Source organism: Olea europaea, chromosome 14, assembly GCF_002742605.1.
Source record: "Olea europaea var. sylvestris chromosome 14, O_europaea_v1, whole genome shotgun sequence".
NCBI classification, from domain to species: domain Eukaryota; kingdom Viridiplantae; phylum Streptophyta; class Magnoliopsida; order Lamiales; family Oleaceae; genus Olea; species Olea europaea.
The window spans coordinates 1,033,034-1,052,631 of record NC_036250.1 but is presented as its reverse complement, the minus strand read 5'-3'; the positions used below and the strand labels follow the sequence as shown (position 1 = coordinate 1,052,631).

General features: G+C 39.9%; 1 long non-coding RNA gene across 1 annotated transcript; it reads right to left on the bottom strand.

Annotated features, from left to right (window-relative positions):
* Positions 1-9,914: 9,914 nt before the first annotated feature.
* LOC111408707 lies at positions 9,915-10,894 on the bottom strand. The gene is made up of 2 exons (XR_002705340.1): positions 10,773-10,894; positions 9,915-10,301 (listed from the first exon to the last, which is right to left on the bottom strand). It is a non-coding gene; the product is annotated as an uncharacterized LOC111408707 (long non-coding RNA).
* Positions 10,895-19,598: the final 8,704 nt, after the last annotated feature.

Sequence of the window (19,598 nt, the reverse complement as noted above, 5' to 3'; positions counted from 1 at the left end):
CAATATCAAGAAAGAAATTTTTTAAACCGCTTCCCACTTGCACTGTAGCACGAATAAACCTGCAAATCAAAGAACCTCAATGTGTTTCAGATTGATCAGAATCTTGATTTTAAGTAGTAACAAATCAATTTTCAACTTTGAAAAATCATGTTACCCTTTTTCAAGAGGATCTCCTTCTACTAAGAAATAGTAGGATGAAGGACTTGGATCCGGAGATTGAGCCGGTGCTCCTGTTTCATTATGCAGCTGCCTGGCAAATATAAACGATCCTGAAATTTTAGAGCATAAAATATCGTCCACAATATGATTGATTGCACTTTTCTTTTGGTTTCACATGCTATTGTGAATCACTTCCTAAGTGCAGAATGAGTAACGATAAACTTATATATAGGATTAAGAATGGAGAGCCAACTGTTAACCCTGTCATCGTATCATCTTATGATCTGTATATATGTGACATTATCATTGTTTTCAAGCAAATTGGAGATAGGAAAAGCACTAATGCTGGTTGAACAGGGCTATTGACAGGGGATTCACCTCAACCCCTTTTTATATCCCCTGACAATAGCTCATTTTTGAGTAGCATCTCTATAGGAAAAGGAGTTGAAACTTTGGAAAATTCATCTAACATTGTTCTTTTCTCATGTAGCTAGCAGTTGAGGTTAGAATTTCAATGTTGAAAGATACAATGAGACAGATAATCATTACTTAACGTTTAAGGATATATGATCCATTATATATATATATATATATATATATACACACACAATCAAAATCTCATAACACACACACACACTTCACACACCAAGAAATCCGTGACCAAGAGAAAAAGAAAGGAAAAAGAAGGAAAAAAAAAGAAAAAGAAAAGAGGAAGAGAAGAAATAAAAAAGAATGCTAAATAGAATATCCCCAAAGATCTTCTTCAATTTCATTAACAGTCAACAAACAGGTTATTCCATTGCAAACAGGTTCCAAATGCATCGTAAAACATATTGAAACAGATCCAAATCAGTACTTCGAATCCTTTCACGCATGTTCCCATGGAGAAATTTCAATTTGTTTGCCAAATCATTTACTTTAAATGGACACAGTGAAGGGTTTACCAGTAAATCTATGAATTTTGCAACAAATTTTCCTCACAAAATTTTCAACAGATTTTTGTGGTAAATTTTGAGAAATTACAATACACATTCCAAAACCAACAATTAAATTTCCATGTGATGTATGGCTACTAACCAACTAGGCATGATGTTAATTATTTGTGGGCTGCCTCACATTATTCTTGGCTTTGTGGGCCTCTATTATTGGGTCAAATGCTCCACCGGGTTGCTGTGGTTATTTTAAGTTTAATGAAATCGTGTTTTGATAAAAAATGCCTCTTCAAGAATTAAATTTAGCCGTACACGTGGCTAAATCTCTGCCCTCTGATTGTTGGATGGATACGGATACTTACACTGGGTCTTGGCCTTTTCATTTGCCATTCTAGAGACTTCTTTTGTGCAGTCTCTTCGTCTTACTCTCTGTCCTTTGTTTTCTGAGTGAAAATTAGGGTTTGGCCATGTTAGATGAAATCGACCTTCGTGATTGATAATATTTTGTTCTTTGTGTAGAGAAATACTTGTTTTGTGCAATCTGTGAGAGTGATAGCAGTGTTGTGTTGTTATGTCAAGAGGCAAGATAAACTCGAAGAAATTTCCAATTTCTTTGTACATTTGTATGCTGTTCTTGTTCGTTATTAATGGATCTAGAGCTTAATCTCGTGAGAGATGCTCAACGGGTGATTAGGTTGCAAAATCGAATATCCAGGCCCTTTTAAAAGGGCAAAACATATCTTGTGTTGATTTTCTTTGATTTCTGCAGTTCTTTTGGTGTTTTTCTAAAGATTGATCCAAATGTTTTAAGTTTTAAAACATAACAGTGGTATCAGAGCCGGTTTCTTGATTTTTCTTTAATTTTTTCTTCTTTCGAACTTTTAGATCTATCACTTCTTGGAACCCTAGGTTCAAGTTTTTGTCAAAAAAAATTTTAAACTCTGAAAATTTTCTGTTAACTATATCGCATACAAAACTTGTAACTAAAGATTCGAAACCTTCCTGAGCTGAAATCTGTTGGTTTTCTTTAGAGGAAATTGAAAAATTCAATCCTCAAGGTCTGTTCCTTTACTGTCTGAATTTTTTTTAGTTGACTCATAATTGAGTTCAACTAGTTGCCCTAACTCGCACTGAGTTTGGCGAGTTGAGTTGAATCTCAACTGAGTTTCAACTCGGTATTCTGACTCTTACTGAGTTGGCGAGTTAAGCTAACTCGCTCCGATTCCTGTTGAGTTGACTCCGAGTTCTGGAAATACATTGATCTATGCAGTGTGCAGTGCAACCTGGTTCCTTCCCTGGCTTAAGTATGATCACTCTTAAACTGAAATTTTTAAATTTCAGTTTCACGGTATAATTCTAGACCCCTCTTTTCTACATTTTAAACTGTGTTGCAGTTAATCTTGAAGCCTGTAAATAAGGTAGTTAAATTCAGAAAATAAATTGCTTTGTTGCTTATCTTACTTACCTGAATCACTCATACTGAATATTGCATAATTGCATGTCATTCAATTATATTTGTCATCATGTCCACTTCATATGAGTTAGACATAGAGACATGGAAAGACACTGGAAATTTCACTATCTGGCGCCAGAAGATGGGAGCCTTCTTACTGCAGCAAAGATGTGCTGCGGCCCTAGATGGGTTATGAGCTGTTGAAATTAGTGCATATAGGAGGAAAGAATTAGATGACATTCCATGGAGTACTATTTTTCTTCATCTATCAGACAATGTAATTAGAAAGGTAGGAGAATCTGCCTCTGCAAAAAGCTTCTGCAGAAGCCAATTCTGCTGAGACTCTATGGACAAAATTAGGAACTCTTTACTTAACTAAGTCCATGCCTAATAAATGTTACCTCCTAAGGCAATTTTACAATTTCAAATTCGATCCCTCTTCTGGCCTGGAAGAAAATTTAGACAAATTCACTAATTTGATTCAGGACTTAGATAACTGTGATGAGGAGATCTCTAGTGACCAACAAGTAGTTGCCTTATTAAACTCTCTAAGTGAGAAATATAAAGACATTAGAAATGCTTTTGAATATGGGGGGCAGACTCTTACTGTAGGTATCATAACTGCAGCCCTTAGAAATAAGGAACTTGAAATGAAAACTGAGTCAAAAGACTCTAAGTTTGGTGAAGGGCTATATATGAAAGAGAAAGTGAATCAAAATAAGAAACAAATCCAGTACAACTTTAATTCAACCAAGAAAGGAAAATTTCAGAATAATAGAAATAGAGATAAGAACAAAAATCAAATAAAACCAAAGAACCATATCAGAAAATGCTATTACTGTGGCAAAACTGGACACTTGATAAAGAATTGCTTTAAGAAAATCTCAGATATGAAAGATAAAAACAACACTGATGGTTCTGCAGTAGTAGCCTACAATAATGAACCTGATATTCAGGGGGTTGTCCTTGTGAACACCCAAAGGAGGGATTCAAAAGAATGGGTCCTAGACTCTGGTTGTACCTTCCATATGTGCCCCACTAAAGAGTGGTTTTCTGAGTTTGTCAATCTCAATGGAGGACAAATTCAGATGGGCAATGACATGAGTTGTCAAATCAAGGGTATTGGGAAGATAAAATTGATGCTAACTGACAATTATACCTTGGAATTAGAAAATGCTAGATATGTTCGTGAATTGAAAAGGAATCTAATCTCCCTGGGAGAATTGGATGAAAAATACAACATCACTATACACAAGAGTCTTCTGAGATTATCTTTAGGGAACATATGTGTTATTTCCTCTTCAAAAATAAATGGCATCTATACAATTTCTACTGAACGAATAATAAGCCATTGTACCACAGCCTCAAATCATGTTTCTGATAAGTCATTAATTTGGCATAAAAGATTGGGGCAGATTTCAGAGAATGGTCTAATCATTTTAAACAAATTTGGATGTTTTGGAAGTGATAATATTGAAAAATTAAACTTTTGTGAAAATTGTACTGTTGGAAAACAGAAAAGACTGCCTTTTAAAATTGGAATCCATAAATCCACTTCAATCTTGGATTACTTACATGCTGATCTGTGGGGTCCAGCATCAGTAAATACACTTAGCAGATTTAGGTTCTATCTACTGATAGTAGATGATTTTTCAAGAAAAATATGGACCTTCTCTTAAAACAAAAGTTTGATACTTTTCTGATTTTCAAACAATGGAAGTCTATGATTGAAAATCAAACGAACAAGAAAATCAAAGCACTAAGGACTGACAATGGACTTGAATTTTGTAACTTTGAATTTAATTCATTTTGTAAAGAATCTGGAATTCTTAGACATAGAACTGTAACACACACACACCTCAGCAAAATGGAGTTGCCGAGAGAATGAATAGGACTCTTTTGGAAAAAGTTAGATGTATGTTATACAGTTCTGGTCTTCCTAAGTTTTTCTGGGGTGAAGCCCTAAATACTGCAACTTTTCTAATAAATAGAAGTTCATCCAGTGCTATTGATTGTCAAGTCCCTGAAAAGTTGTGGTCTGGAAAAACACCTAACTATAACAAACTCAAAGTGTTTGGATGTGTTGCCTACTCTCATAAAAATGAAGGGAAGCTAGAGCCTAGATCCCAAAAATGTGTTTTCTTGGGATATGGGGAGGAAAAAAAAGGTTATAGGCTGTAGGTTAAAGAATAAAATGGTTTTAAAGTCATAATAAGTAGAGATGTAATTTTTAATGAAAATGACATGCCCTGTGTCAAATCTGGAGAACCTAAAACTCTTGAATATGCACCTATTAAACAAACCATCATGGAAACTCAAACACAAAATGCTGTAAATCAAGATGATAATTTTGAGGTGGAGCTTATTCAATCTAAAATAAGTAATCAGCATGATGAATCTGAAAATGAAGTTGAATTATCAGATAATACTCTTACTGATTACCAGTTAACTAGAGATAGGGAAAGAAGAACCATAATTCCCTCCAGCAGGTTTAATACTGAAGAATTTGTCACTCTATTTTTTGCTCTTGATTCTTTAAATTCAGAACCTACATCCTTTGATGAAGCCATTAAATGTCCTGATTCCAAGCTTTGGAAGGAAGCCATGAATGAGGAAATGGATTCACTTGTTAAAAATAATACTTGGATTTTAGTCAATAGACCTAAAAATCAAAAGGTTGTAGACTGTAAATGGATCTTTAAAATAAAAGAAGGAGACTCAAATACAGAAAATAAGAGGTATAAGACCAGACTTGTGGCCAAAGGTTTCACTCAAAAGGAAGGAGTGGATTACAATGAAATATTTTCCCCAGTTGCCAAATATACTACAATCAGAATCCTATTGGCTCTAACTACACACTTTAACTGGGAATTAGAACAACTTGATGTTAAAACAACATTCTTGAATGGTGACCTTGATGAGACTATATATATGTATCAACCTGAAGGATTTGAAATAAAATCTAAATTAGATAAAGTTTGCTTGTTAAAGAAATCACTTTATGGGCTTAAACAAGCCCCTAGGCAATGGTATTTGAAGTTTAATTCTTTTGTGCAAACTTTAGGCTTTGTGAAAAGCAACTATGATTCATGTTTGTTCTACAAAGGTTCAGGTGGAGCTGAATCTATATATCTCCTATTATATGTTGATGATATGTTACTTGCTTGTCATGATAAAACTGAGATTGAATTTGTTAAATCAAAGCTAAAATCTGAATTCGAAATAAAGATTTAGGACAAGCTAAAAGAATCCTTGGAATGGAGATAAATAGAGACAGGAACAACTACATACTAACACTAAAACAATGGTCCTATGTGGAGAAAATTCTTGAAAAATTTTCTACGTTAGAATGTAAACCTGTCACTCTTCCAATTGCTAATCATTTTAAATTGTCAAATGAACAATCACCTAAAACAGATGATGAACTAAGAAGAACGAAGAAAATACCTTATGCCAACACAATAGGTTCCATAATGTACCTCATGGTTTGCACCAGGCTTGACCTAGCATATGGAATTAGTGTATTAAGTAGGTTTATGGCTAATCCTGGTGAAACACATTGGCTTGCTATGAAATGGATGTTAAGGTACTTGAAAGGATCATCTGATTTAGGATTAATGTACAAAAAGAGCAATGAAGAGATAAAACTGAAAGTGTATACAGACTCAGATTTTGCTGGTGACTTAGATAAAAGAAGATATACTTCTTCTTACATTTTCACTTTGTGTGATGGGTGTATAAGTTGGAAGTCACAGTTGCAAAAATTAGTTGCCTTATCTTCTACAGAAGCTGAACATATTGCAGTATGTGATGCTATTAAAGAAAGCATTTGGCTGAGAGGCTTAATTAATGAAATTGGCTTTGCAAATGATTCTGTTAGTATATATACAGATAATCAAAGTGCCATACACCTTAGCAAAAACCTTGTATATCATGATCGAACTAAACATGTAGACATAAAATTTCATTTTATATGAAATATGGTAGAAAAATGTTTGATTAAGTTGGTTAAAATTCCCACAGAATTTAATCCTGCTGATTTGAGCACTAAGGTGGTGCCTTTAAACAAATTTAAGAATTGTTTGCAAACTTTGAATGTCACATGATATGATGAATTCAAAACTTGTAATAAGTTTATGTTCGATAAGGTTCAACTAATTTTTTTTTCTTTTCAGATACTTCGAGCAAATGAACTCAAGTTGATGTAGTATCTAGATCCATTAGTAAAGAATAAGAATCAGTTCAGCAAGGTGGAGATTGTTAATTATTTGTGGGCTGCCTCACATGATTCTTGGCTTTGTGGGCCTCTGTTATTGGACCAAATGCTCCACCGGGTTGCTGTGGTTATTTCAAGTTTAATGAAATCGTGTTTTGATTAAAAAAAAAAAAAAGGGCCTCTTCAAGAATTAATTTTAGCCGTACACGTGGCTAAATCTCTGCCCTCTGATTGTTGGATGGATACGGATACTTACACTAGGTATTGGCCTTTTCATTTGCCATTCTAGAGACTTCTTTTGTGCAGTCTCTTCGTCTTACTCTCTGTCGTTCTCTCTGTCCTTTGTTTTTTGAGTGAAAAATAGGGTTTGGCCATGTTAGATGAAATCAATCTTTGTGATTGATAATATTATGTTCTTTGTGTAGAGAAATGGTTGTTTTGTGCAATCTGTAAGAGTGATAGCAGTGTTGTATTGTTGTGTCAAGAGGCAAGATAAACTCGAAGAAATTTCCAATTTCTTCGTACATTTGTATGTTGTTCTTGTTCGTTATTAATGGATCTAGAGCTTAATCTCGTGAGAGATGCTCAACGGGTGATTAGGTTGCAAAACCGAACATCCGGGCCCTTTTAAAAGGGCAAAACATATCTTGTGTTGATTTTCTTTGATTTCTGCAGTTCGTTTAGTGTTTTTCTAAAGATCGATCCAAATGTTTTAAGTTTTAAAAGATAACACATGAGATAATTTGCTAAGAATTTGCAGAAGTTTTGGTTAAGCTTAAAATATCTGCTTAACCAACTAGGCATGAAATAATTTGCTAAGAATTTGCAGCAATTCTGGTTAAGCTGAAAAATTTGTTTCCAAATACGTTTACTCGTATGAACCATAACTTTTAAAATAAGTAATTATTTGGCATGCATTTCTGGATATTATCCATCTAGAGTATCCTTTCATCGGCTTCACCTAGATGTCAACTGCAAATGCAGCAGCTGTAGAGAGGAGGCGGAAACTAGCCTCCACCCTATCTAATGTCCAACTTCTCGAAAAATCTGGGTGCTTGCTCCCTCAGATTTATATGATCCGTTTAATAGAATGTATAGCATGGGGGAGAGAATTCTAGAAGCAAAGAAGCATCTATCATATGAGGATATGGATCTGTAGCTAGATCGCTTTGAACGTAGATGCAGATCTACAAGTAGCTAATGAGGGCTATGGTGTTGGTGGAGTGGTTCGTAACCATGAGGGTCTTGTAATGGCTAACTTATTTAACCACATTTGGTGGAGTGGTTCGTAACCACATTTCGCCTTATTTGGCTAAATGCTATGCAATCCTGGAAGGCCTTCGATTTGCTTATGAATCATTTTCTTGACGATTGCTAAGTGATCCTATAGAGTTCTAGAGCAACTTCTCTTTTCCCTTTGGATGTGCCAAAATATGAATTGTACGGTCTATCTCATTTCATAAGAAGGCTCAAAGTTTTTATCAATAATTTTGATTTCTACAGAATGGAAAAAAATGACAATAAAGAGAGAAAAAATTAGGTTACATTCATGAGGGTTCGGATTCAATTCGAACAGATTCTACAACGTTGTCCATTTTATATTGAGTGGTGAAAAACTAACCATGCAGTCCACGCAAGTTCACGAGAAGCATGGCTTACCTTTTTATTATTGTGTTGTAACAGAAACAAATAACCAAGGAGAAAAAAAGAAGCAATGTTGAAAAATAGAAAGTTAGAAACAAATTCTATCATTTGTAATATATGCCACAAGCAGAGTTCACGGAAAGAAAGGATAAGTTTAGAAAGAATGACTTGGATGGTTGGGAAATATTTTGCATAAACATAAATTGAGATCTTATAGTAGATATAAGAACGAACAAAACATAATCAAGTAGTCGATGTGACTAATTTAACTTTTACCTTGTTTTCACATAACATTTTGAGTAAGTTCCCAAAAGTGCAGAATAAGGCACGAATCCCCTTCATCATATCATCCTATGATATGTACTGTTGTTTTTGTACAATATCAGGATCTTTATTTTGAAGCAACTGGGATATATAAAAAAAATGATGAAACTTTGGAGAATTCACCAAACAAGTATTGGTGTGGTTACTGATTATTGCTTTTTTTCTTTTTTTTTTTCTTTTTTTTTTGTTTAGTAGTTAAGGTTAGATTTCAAATGTTGAAAGATAACATGAAACCAGATATTCTTATACTTCTAAGTTAAGGATCATTAAATTCACTCGGTACATTTTTTGGACTGGACATGATCACTCATAAATACTGTTTAATCTACTGTACCAAAAAGGCCTAACGTTTTGTCTTTCTAGAAAATATTTCACAGCTTTGTAAATACCAATGATAGATAGAAGGTTAATATTGTCATTTAGCTGGTGGATCTGGATCAGCCCTTTTCGGCAGACAAAGCAGTTTCTATTTAGATTCAGAACAAAAGTTTTCCCCTCGAGTCTCCTTCAGTAAGTTTGAAACGTCTTTCAAAATAATTTTGCAACTCGACTCTACTTTGATGCGTGCTAGACATGAAAAGGATTTAGCTCTGAAGCTTGGAGTTGTTACATTTTTGCTCTTCTAATACATATTAGGCGTTGACAAGATAGCGTAAAGGCATGATTTTTCTACTCGAGCATTAAAAATATGATAAATCAAGAACTTGACAAATCAACAGACTTTTCCAAGTTGTCTTATTGTTCAAATAGATGTGGAGCCAATTAGCTACAATATATACCTTCTCCCTTTGCAAGGGTCGTGTATTTTTGCTTGTGTTTGAGAAGAGAACAAAAATCGGTTGTCTCCTTTATGGTTTTCTTCAAGCCTTTGTTTTTCTTGTCTTCTCTTTACCTTTGTGGCTTGCAAACACCACCATATTATTGTCTCTTTGTGGGTGAGAAAAAGGGAAGGCAACCATAAGTGGATTGAAGTTGTGGGTTTGTAATTTGGTTGATTGGTAAGTTTGATTTGAGCCTAGAATTCCACTAATTGAAGGTCGATTGTTCAAACAGGATTTTGCTCTGAGCTTGAAGCTGTTGCATTTTTGCTCTTCGAATACAGATTAGGCGTTGACAAGATAGCAGAAAGGCTTGATTTTTCTATCATGCTTGAGCATTAAAAATATGATAAATCAAGAACTTGATAAATCAACGAACTTCTCCAAGGTGCCTTACTGTTCAAATAGATGTGGAGCCAATTAGCTACAATGCATTATTTCTATCATAAAATCAAATACATAACATAGACCTTTTACTTCTAATGAAAGTGTTTGACCGAATTTTACATGTACAGGTCGAATCTTACCAACCAAATAAAGCTCGAAGAATGCCAAGTAAAACTGCCATTTAGCAGTGCCCTCAGAAGTTGAAGCTTCCTAGTTGTGTATGGCAGGTACCTTGCACCTATATCACCAACAAAACTACGTCATAAAACTGCCTTCTTATGGCTGAAAGCATCAAAAGAGGATTTCCCGTGGTATGATCCCATTCCACTTAGCCCTATGCCTCTTAATGGTAAAGATGACTCTGCAAGCTGCACCAGCAAGTTAATTATTAAGATTTAGGTAATTCTCATCACTTTTTTTTTTTTTTGATAAACTCATCATTTTACATGATCATTGTAAGCGTGTGGTAAAAAAGTAAGGAAAACTGCATACACTACGACAGTAATACATCTCATGAAAATACCATTCATGAAAGCAAGGTAAAAAGAAGAAAACGTGCACACTCTTGTTGTTTAGCTTTTCATGACTTGATGAACTTAGAACTTAAGAACAAACACCTTGCTGAGAAGTGAAAGCCAAAGAATTTAACTTGCAGACAAGTTATCATGATATAATCACATCACCATTGTGAAACCAGTTAGAGCTAATGCAAATCGCAGTGCAAGTGTAAATGTAAAAACATACTGTGTAATATAATTGACTATTTGTTCAAGTCTATGAAAAGCTTTTTATGGATTGTAATATAGGTTGCAAAGTAGTGTCATCGATGCACAAACCACCTGCTGACACGCTTCCTACGTATTCCTCCATTAGCTCTTTGTCATTCATAAATAAATAAGCAGCGAGCGGCTTTTCCCTGGCATTGATCCATTGATACTGTCTTCAATTTTGTCGACCTTCTCAAAAGAAACGATAACATCACTTATATTTAAAATTTTCTGAGCTAAAATAAAAGCAAAGTACCATTCATGAAAGCAAGGTAAAAAGAAGAAAACGTGCACACTCTTGTTGTTTAGCTTTTCATGACTTGATGAACTTAGAACTTAAGAACAAACACCTTGCTGAGAAGTGAAAGCCAAAGAATTTAACTTGCAGACAAGTTATCATGATATAATCACATCACCATTGTGAAACCAGTTAGAGCTAATGCAAATCGCAGTGCAAGTGTAAATGTAAAAACATACTGTGTAATATAATTGACTATTTGTTCAAGTCTATGAAAAGCTTTTTATGGATTGTAATATAGGTTGCAAAGTAGTGTCATCGATGCACAAACCACCTGCTGACACGCTTCCTACGTATTCCTCCATTAGCTCTTTGTCATTCATAAATAAATAAGCAGCGAGCGGCTTTTCCCTGGCATTGATCCATTGATACTGTCTTCAATTTTGTCGACCTTCTCAAAAGAAACGATAACATCACTTATATTTAAAATTTTCTGAGCTAAAATAAAAGCAAAGACAGAAAGTAAAAAACAAGTGTATTTTAATGCCCTCTGTTTTCATGATAAAAGTAACAATTCATATCAAACTGTTAGCCTCTTAAAACGAATAATTACGAGGGGTTGGAAATTCATAAGTTTAGCTATTTATTTTCTTGTTGATACATATCTCGTTTATAATGGGACTTAAACAAAAATTCACCACATGGTCTGAAGTTTTATCATGATGATGGGAAGTAAAGGATCAAATATCTCCTCGTTCATGATCAGAGAATCTTCTGGGACATCCAACAAAATTGTTGGAGCAATTCTTCTACCAGGATAGACAGGAGAGTAATTGTTGACCCCAAAAAGTGTTGCCAACAGATGTCGGTCCCACCCGCGCACACATGGACGAATGTCCAACACGTTAAGACACATAGACGGTCTAAAATGAGCGGTTCAAAGGACGCGGGAGTAGCCCAAAAACGCGGGACAGTGACGTTCGGAATTCGGTGGGTTGTTCGTGATCTGATCGTACAATAATTACCAACCGGTGTTCGTTAATGTATATGTGAATATGTGTAAACTCGATTTGTATATTGCAAGTAAATGAGAGAGAGAGAGTTGAGTAAAGTGTGATTCTTTGTATTGATTCTTGCATTCGTCTCCTGATTTTACACAAGAGAAGTATTTATGGTGATACATACGAAATGGGAGCTCTTGGATGAGGTGGCACGTGACTTCATCTCTTTGATTCAAACATCTTTTCCTAGGCAAGGGGCTTGACTTGCTAGCTTGCTGCGCATTTATTGTTTGTGCAGAGCCTCCATGCTAGTGACAAGACTTGACCTTTATGCTTATGACAAACGTTCCATCAATCATTCTAACAAGATCTTTGTGTAGACGATCTCTTGGGAGAAGTGATTGTGGAGGATGCTCCCATGTAGTTCGGAGGCCCCTATATCAGCTTCGGGGCTTCGGCCATTTCATACAATACTTCCACTTGAGGGCCTCAGCTAACTTCAACCAGCTTCAGTATCATGGCTTCGGCTCATAGGCATCAACATGTGGACCTCGGTTACTCTCACAGGCCTCGGTAAAGTGGCATGCCTCGGCTAGTGGACTTCGGCGTGAAGGGCTTCGGCATAGCCCACCTCGGTTCGAGTGCCACGTGGTTCGGCCTGAGTGGGCCATTGGCCCAGATAGGTTAGCCAAGTATGACAACACGGAATAATAGTCCCCCAAGTCCAAGTATGGTCATTTATGTAATGCGTGAATTTTAATGAAGTAAAAATTGAAAGAATTGTAATGTGTGGACTTTATTGAAGTAAAAATTGAAAGAATTTTTTGAACCCCAAATAATAGTCTCCTAAGTCCAAGTATAGATATTTATATCATGGTTGGAGTTAGAGATGTGCTGCTGTAGGTGAATGATGAAGAGACCGAGACTGTGTTGAAGATGAGGAAGAGGTGGTTGGGAAACCGAACCTACGAGGCTCGTTGGCTGAATGTTGAAGAGGAAGCCGAGGTGATTGGGAACCGAACCTCCAAGGCTTGTTGGCTTCATCAGCCAAGGCTCAATGGTAATGATTGTGCGTCGATAGCTGTGCCAATGATTTGATGTTTTGTGCTTGTTTTTGAGGAAAAGTGGCTGGTCCGTACTACTTCCAAGGTGCCTGTTGCCATCGAATTAAAAACACAATTATGAGGATAGCTGGAGATTCTAGAAGCAGACGCATTGGATGGGGTGCGTGGGAGGCACGTTTGAATCAGAGGCGTAGGTTTGAAAAATCGTTGGAATTCAACGCCTCAGATTTGATTTGCAATGGAGGGTTCAGATTGACTGAGTTTCGATCTAACGGCTGGGGTTCGTCCTGGACCTCTATAAAGGGTAAGAAAATCCCATTTTTTAGGACTTTTGAAAATTTACAATTTGATTCTCTCTCAAATTCCTGAACTTTTCGGCATCAAGGCTGCCTGCTTTTTGATTTTCCGACCTATCTCCGGTCACGTAGTGTTCTTCCCTTAGGTATTATTCGTAGAAAAAACCTTTTTTGTTGTTGTGTTGATTCTGTGAGATGGAGTCCACCTCGAGTAGGGAGTTGGTGACGGTTGCGTCGTTAGATTATGAGGTCAATCAGAGGGGGGATGCCGAGGCTGATAGTTATGCCATGACCGAGGACCCAGTAGATTATACTGAAGAATGGGGGCGTCTAGGGTGCCCTCAAGTATGACGTGGAAGAGGTTAGGGGAGATCAGGGAGAGATACAGTGTCCCCCACACCATAGAGATGCTAGTTCCCGAGCCAAATGAGCGGGCCTGCTATTCGAGGTCCGGATGCGTGGCAGTCAGTGAATACCTGTTTAAGGCAGGTATGCGTCTTCCTCTGCACCCCTTCTTCAGGGCGGTGTTGAGGAATTTTATGTTGTCACCGACCTAGGTTCTGCCAAATGGGTAGAGCCAGTTGGTCGGCTCATACTTCTTGTGGAAGGAGGTGTCACTTGGGGAGAACATGCCTCTCCATGTATTCATGACTCTTTTTCAGCCCCGGATCATAGGGTAGGAGTCCAGGGAGTGGTATTATCTTACACCATGGGGGGCTCACGCACCCTTTGTGGTGGGACTGCCTTCCTCCATTAAGGGGTGGAAGGAGTCATGGATCTGGGTGCGGGAAAAATGGCAGGCAGTGGAGGGGGACAAGGCCCTTTCTTGCACAGTGTCGACCCAGTACTACGAAGCTCGTGAATCTCCCGGCCTCTGTTTGTACTTCTGAATTGAACACTTAGAAATTTTCTAACAGTTGGGGCTTCCATTGCAGATTGTAGTACGAGGTTCGAGCTCAGCAGGGAAGAGTTCGAGGTGATAGAGGACATCTACAAGAGGCCTCTGAAGCTCCGCCACTTTGACCATCTGATCGACAAGAGTCGCTACTTTCTGGATTTTGGACTAATGGTTTCCAGAGGTACGAGGCTCCCATAGTTGTAAATTTCCTTCTGTTTTTGATTGGATATTGGTGTGCTGACCTGACGCTCTTATGCAGATAAATTCAAGAGGGAGTACCCAACTCCAGACATGGCTACAATTTTGAAAGCCACTACCACTACCACCACCAAGGCTAGGGCCTTGAAGCCGGGGTCTAGTGGGGCTAAGGAGGTCCGAGGCAAGGTGGAACGTCTTTCCAAGGACAGTACCAAGGAGGAGGCAGCTAAACAAAAGCCTTGTTAGGGAAAAGGGGAAGTCTCCAAGCTTCCTAGCTGGAAGGGAGGAGACCTTGGCCCCAACCTTGGTGGAGGCTCTTCCCTAGGAGGTCCGAAGCGCCACGGAGAACTTTTATCGGTTCTGGACATACAGATGGCAATTGCATGTCTCCTCCTGCGATGCCTCCGACCTGACGAGGGCGCTGGTGAGCCAAAGCGTCAGAACTTTTAGCCTCACTCTTGAATGCAGGGAGGCCCAGAGTGATTTTCAGACAAGGACCAGGTCTTTGGAGGAGAAGACGGTCTCCCTTGCAGAGGAGTTGAAGGCGGCGAGGGCTGAGGTGGAAGAAGCCAGGGCCCAAAAACTCGAAGAAATGGCCAAGCTAGAGTCTGCCTTGGCCCAGATTGAGGCCTTGAAGAAGGAGGTCCACGAGTCACAGTGCGAGGTGGCCTCCCTTACAAAGAAGGTGGAGGTCTCCAATGAGCACCAGAAGGTGACCGTCGAGGCCCTGGAGAAGGCAAATCTCTCTTTGACAGGTGCCCAAGAAGCTTACCATTTCTTGGAAACCCAAATCAAGTGGTATGTGGATGATGCATCCCATGCCAGAGAGGAGGCCCAACAGGTGAGGGAAGAGGCGGTGCAGGAGTACGTTGCCAACTTCCACAACACAGACGAGTATAAGAGTTTCAGTGCATACTGGAGAAACTTTGCCTATGCTGAGGTGATGGAGCGGGCAGAGGAACTGTATCCCAATTTGGATCTGACTCAACTCAGGTCTGAATTCGTGGATGAGGTATCTCAGACCCTGCTGAGGACGTGTAGGGTAATGAAGCAGCTGAGGTAGGGGAGACAAATGCCAATGCTCAAGCTGCCGAAGCTCCAAGTACAAAAGCACCTCCCCCATCTACCCAAGCTTAGTTTACTTTTCTTTTCAATTTTTTTTTCCGAATGTAATGGCCTGAGGCCCACTTTTGTAATCCTTTTTGAAGATCAATATAATGCCTATTTCATTTATTGTTGTCTCTTTGTAATCCTTGTTGAAGTGTACACGCCTCGTTAAGCAAATGAACTTAAAAGTTGACAGAAGCAACAACTAAATAACTCTAACTTGGTACCTTAACTTCAATTTCTTTAAACAACTGGATTGAACGACTGTACGAATGTCGGACTTAAGCAAATGAACTTTACTTAAGCATAACAACTGTATGAGCCTCGAACTTAAGCGAATGAACAATTGAATGACCCCGGTCTTAAGCGAATGAAGACGAAGGAACATAATGAGCCTCGTATTTAAGTGAGCCTCAATTGCATGTCAGGCGGCTTCTCCCTTTGGCGTTTGGTCTGGCCAAAGAAAGGCATGTGCTAGCGCCTCGGAGTTCAAGCGAGGTGGCCCAGAGGTGGGATGCGAGCCTCTCCTCTGAGGTGACGACGCATCCCAGACATGGCGGATGGTGCAGCCATGTTGAGGCTTCTCCCTTTGGCATATTGTTTTGTTTGGCCAAATGGGAGGCATGTGCTAGCGCTTTAGAGTTCAAGCGAGGTGGCCCAGAGGTGGGACGCGAGCCTCTCCTCTGAGGTGACAACGTAGTGTAACACGTTAATTCAATCACTGAATTTTATTGAACCATAGAAATGTGTCAAAGGCTGGGAAAGGTCATCTAGTAAGATATTACATTCATTGGTAGTAGATTCTGAGGTGTTCAATATTCCATGGATGGGGTTGTACCTTGCCGTTCATGTCTTGAATCCAGTAAGTCCCAGGTCGGACTTCTTCTCTGATTTTGTATGGACCTTCCCAGTTTGGGCCAAGGGAACCGGAACCAGGTTCTTTTGAGGAAAGGAAGACCCTCCTAAGTACAAGGTCGTTGATTTGGAATGACCTCTTCTTGACTTTCAAGTTGAAGTACCTTGTCATCTTTCTCTGATATGTGCCGAGCTTCAATTGGGAGTCATCTCTTCTTTCTTCGATGAAGTCGAGGTCGAGCTTCCGAAGCTCATCGTTTGTTATTTCGCTGAAGTGTAGACATCTTGGGGATGGATGTTCGACCTCCACAGGGCTCATAGCCTCAGTTCCAAATGCCATGAGGAAGGGCGTTTCTCCTGTTGGGGTCCTGGTGGTGGTTCGGATCGCCCAAAGGACTTGGGGCAGCTCATCAACCCAGGCCCCTTTTGATACATCCAGCTTCCTTTTCAAGACGTGCTTGATCGTCTTGTTCACGACCTCAACTTGTCCATTTGCTTGTGGGTGGTGAGGTGTGGAGAAGTGCTTCGTTATGTCGAGCTCTTCGCATAATTCTCTAACTTTCTTGTTGTCAAACTGTCTGCCATTGTCTAAGACAATTGAGTGGGAAATTTAGAACCGGTAAATAATATTTTTCCATAAGAACTTGGAGGTGTTGGCTTCAGTGATTTTTGCCAGTGGTTCGGCTTCGACCCACTTCGTAAAGTAATCAATAGCCACAATTGCAAAACTTATCTCTCCTCTACCTTTAGGTAGGGGATCTATGAGGTCCACACCCCATTTTGAGAAAAGCCAGGGGCTAGAGATGGTGGTCAGCTCCTGCGATGGTTGTCGCTGCACTGGAGAGAAGCGCTGGCATTTATCGCATTTCTGTACAAAGTCGAGGGCGTCCAGCTTTAGTGTAGGCCAGTAGTACCCCTACCTCAATATTTTTTGTGCCAGAGATAGACCTGTGGAGTGGTTGCCGTATACACCCTCGTGGGCTTTCCTCAATATGTAGGTAGCGTCTTCTCCTCCGACGCACCGTAGGAGTGGAGAGGAGAAGCTTTTCTTATAGAGAACGTCATCAATGAAGAGGAAGTGAGTTGACCTCCTTCTTAGCTTGTAAGCCTCATTTTTGTTAGTTGGCAGTGCCTGATCTTTAAGGTATGCTACGATTGGTTGCATCCAAGTGGGAGTCCCAGCGACCCACATTACAGTTGGGGTCTCGATCGAAGGTAGGAGGAGGTGCTCAATAGGTACTACTGTGAGTAGCTCTGAGTCCTTGCTGCTAGCCAGCTTCGATAGTGCATCAGCATGCGCATTTTCGATGCGGGGGATCTGGATCAACTCAAACTTTTCGAAGGATGGGATGAGGTTCATCACCATTTTCAGGTAGGAGACCATCGTTTTGTCTTTGGCTCAGAAGTTATCATTGACCTGGCTAACAACCAGCTGGGAGTCACTACTGATGAGTAGCCTCTTTACTTGCATTTCGGTGGCCAGCCTGAGGCCCGCAAGAAGTCCCTCATATTCTGCTGCATTATTGGTAGCTTTGAATCCTAACCTCACCGCCGAGGTGAGCTTTTGACCTTCGGGGCTAATGAGGACAACCCCAGTGCCGGAGCCAACATCCCCAGCTGACCCATCAATGAAAAGATTCCACGTGGGGGGTTCGAAAGGTTCCATGATTTCATCCACCTCGGGTTGGTTGGCGAATTCAGCCACAAAGTAAGCTAACGCTTGCCCTTTTATGGCTGCCCTAGCCTTGAATACAAGGTCAAATTCACTGAGTTCCACTGCCCATTTAAATAACCTTCCTGAGGCTTCAGGCTTTTGGAGTACCTGCCTCAGGGGAAAATTTGTCAATACATGGATGGTGTGAGCTTGGAAGTAGGGTCCCAATTTCCTAGAGGCCGTGATCAAAGCCAAAGCGAGCTTCTCCATATCGGGGTAACGGGTTTCCGGCGATAGGAACGCTTTACTTGTGTAGTATACAGGGAGTTGGGTAGACCCTTATTCCAGTATCAGAACCCAGTTGATGGCCTCATTGGAGACGGCCAAATATAGTTGTAGGATATCACCGGGCTTAGGTTTGGAGAGGAGGGGGGCTTGCCCCAAGTGCCTTTTCAAGCATTGGAAGGCCTCTTCACATTCCTCAGTCCACTGAAATTTCTTCCCAGCTTTCAGTACTTTCTGTAGCTTTGGACACGAAACGGCTAAGTGCGGCCACTTGCCCGGTAAGACTTTGCACCTCCTTTGGCTTTTGGGGGGACCTCATCTTGCATAGAGCTTCAATCTTCTCGGGATTGGCCTCAATTCCTCGTTGGTTGACCATGTCCCCTAAGAACTTGCCGGAGGCTACCCCAAAGGCGCACTTGAGGGGATTGAGCCTCATCATATATCTTCTTAGGATTTGGAAAGTGCCGTTGAGGTGCTTTATGTGGTCCTCGACCTCCAAACTTTTTACTAGCATGTCGTCCACGTAGACCTCCATTGTTTTGCCAATGAGGTCCACAAACATCTTGTTTATGAGTCTTTGGTAGGTTGCTTCGGCGTTTTTCAACCCAAAGGGCATCATTCTATAACAATATAGGCCTCGATCCGTAATGAAAGAGGTATGCTATTCATCGGTCGGGTGCATGGGGATTTGGTTGTAGCCGGAGTACGCGTCCATGAAGCTCAACAACTCGTGCCCAGCTGTGGTGTCTACTAGCTGGTCAATCCTTGGGAGTGGAAAGCTGTCTTTCGGGCAAGCTCTAGTGAGGTTGGTGAAGTCAATGCACACCCTCCACTTGTCGTTGTTTTTCTTTACCAAAATCGGGTTGGAGACCCATCTAGGGTAGGTTGCCTCCCGGATGAAACCATTTTGGATGAGCTTCTAAACTTCTTCCTTTAGGGCCTCATACCTCTCAGGATTGAGGGCTCTCCTTGTTTGTCTATGTGGGGCAACCTTAGGATCAATTTTCAGGTGGTGGCAGCTGACCTTGGGGTCTATGCCTACCATGTCCTTATGCTTCCAGGCAAAGACATCAAGATTCTTGCTCAGGAAATCCTTAATCTTTTCCTTCAGAATGTTGGATAGGCATTCGCCTACCTTCAGCACCTTTGATGGGTCTCGGGGGTCTACCGAGAAGCTCTCAAGTTCCTCTACTGGGGATGCCTGAGGCTCGTGTTCCATGATGCGAGGGTCAATTTCATCGATGACCAGCGCCTCCGAATTAGGTGGTGCATCGATCATATCAACATCTTCTTGTTCGGTGG